Source organism: Haliaeetus leucocephalus, unplaced genomic scaffold (assembly GCF_000737465.1).
Source record: "Haliaeetus leucocephalus isolate CR32 unplaced genomic scaffold, Haliaeetus_leucocephalus-4.0 Scaffold657, whole genome shotgun sequence".
NCBI lineage: Eukaryota > Metazoa > Chordata > Aves > Accipitriformes > Accipitridae > Haliaeetus > Haliaeetus leucocephalus.
This window is the reverse complement of record NW_010973093.1, coordinates 2,957,599-2,959,820: the sequence shown is the minus strand read 5'-3', so window position 1 is coordinate 2,959,820 and position 2,222 is coordinate 2,957,599.

Below are 2,222 nucleotides of genomic sequence, written 5' to 3'. Positions count from 1 at the left end.
TTTCTTTAACTGGTGAAGGTTGTCTTTATCTTCCTTTAGAAGAATTTGAAGAACAATATACCTGAACTAGAATACCAGGAATGTGAAGTCATCCTAAAAACATCATGTAAGGCTTTTGATACAACATCTGTCTTCCATATTTCAGTTAACAATATTGAAGAACAATACACGTCAAGTCTTCCATTTGTGAAGGAATTGTAATAACAATCCTTTGAGGTGATGGTGTAGCTTCATCCCAGTTTCTTCTAGGTGTCTTCACTATAGTGAGATACCGTCAAGTTACGTATATATAATATTCCTTCTGGATCAGTATAGAAATCCACAGCCTCTGTAGGCGAGTGGGGAAAATTCAAGCCAGTGAAATGCCAAAGTTATGCCACGACCTGGCATTACTACTTAAAGAAAAGTGCAATCAAGAACAAGTCTTCTCATCGTTAAAGACTAAACAGCAAAACAAAGTGTAGTGGACAGAATTCCTGTCAGATCACTCCCTCGGTGATGAGCAGGCTCCACCTGCCAGTCTGCCTATGCCGAGTGAGCTGCAGACAAATGCTGTAGGTATCGGGATGAAGCTCTCTTAGACTGCAGAAATTGCATCTCCACATCTAAAGAAAACGTACATAGCGGCAGAGACACCCGTAGTTTGGGAGCGGTCTGATTATGTTTGACTAGTGGCTGGGGGCAGGATGAACAGTTCTCTTCCATGCACATTGCTATACTGTTTTAAGTTTCTTCCAAATTATAATCTTGTCCTCTTCAATCACCAGGTTATTAGTTTGGTTCCTTTCTGTACGTGATGTGCAGTAAGAATGCCTTGCTGCAGAGAGCATTAACGTGGATGTGTGTGTCCTCAAGGTCAGATTCGCTATTGCTTCTGCCAGCCAGTATAAAGACAAGGTAAGGAGGAGAGGCTAGAGCAGCACCCCTCGCTTCTGGTAATGCCTGCAACAATCCCACGTGCAATAAGTAAAGCCTGAGCTTGTAGCTGGAAAGGGGAAGATTTAAAAAAAAGCGCAGACGGGCTTGTTATTTCATATACCAAGTCTCTTGACTGCCTGAGGAGACAAAATCTTGTAAAGAGGCAATGTGATTATTTTACTTTTTATATATATGACTGCACAAAAACAATGTACCAGCTGGTCGCTGCAGATAGTTCCAGGATTGCAATGAGCCATTGTAAACTGAAAAGCTGTAGTAATTTCCAAACAGAAGTCTGCACTAGAGAATAGGTCACAAATCTGAAATAGAACATCAAGCCATTGATGTGGAAGGCACAGAGCAAGTTAGAAAAGGAAGTGAATGCATGTGAACGGCATGGAATAGCTGGCATTTGTGTGAGCACACACACGATGTGGGCTTTCAGCTAATCATACAGTTATGAAATAATTCAGCTTGGAAGGGACCGCAGCAGGCCATCAGGTCCATCACCTTGCTTGAAGTAAATTCACTCTGGAACTCCGATCAGGTTGCTCAGGCCTTGGGTCTTGAAAACTTCCAAGTTTTCAAGGTTTTTGTTGTTGTTTGGGTTTGTTTTCTGGTTTTGGGGTTTTTTTTGCAAGTGAGGGGATCCCCTATTTTAGCACATTCTAACTGTATTTCTTCTGTTCTTACTAGTTTGATACACAGTATGCCCTTGAGGTGAGAGGTTTTTTAGAGCTAGGAGGGGGCCCGGGGGCTGTATCCTCCCGTACCCCGGTGCCCCTGGGCTCACACCAGCTGGCTCCTTATGCTTTACTAGGCCCGGCTCACCCATCCCAGCTCTTTTGGCCTCGGAGAAGCCCAGGGTGCTCGCCCTGTGAGGAAGAGGGGATCCCCACAGGCCTGCCAGGCCCACGCAGGGCTCCAGGGGGTAAAGCTACAGCCCCTGTGTTTTTACACCCTCGGGAGCCCCCAAGAGGGGACTCTGCGTCCCCGTGGTGAGGGGCAGCCCCAGCCCGTGCCTGCGCGACCCTCGGGGCATAGCCTCCCCGAAGCGGCCCCCTGAGAACATCCCTCTTCCTCAGAGACGCGTCCAGCCGGAGCAGATCCTCCTCCTCCTCCTGCCCAGCGGTAAATCCCCTCTCCGCTCCCTCAGAGCACAGGCGCACCCGCCGCCATTCCCCGCCCGGCCGCAGGGGCGAGGCGGGGCGCGGCGCCGCTCGATTGCTCGGCGCTCCTCACCCTGGTGGGTGGATGGTCTCTGCGCTCGGCGGCGCTGCCTGGCGGGGTCGGAAGCAGCCGCC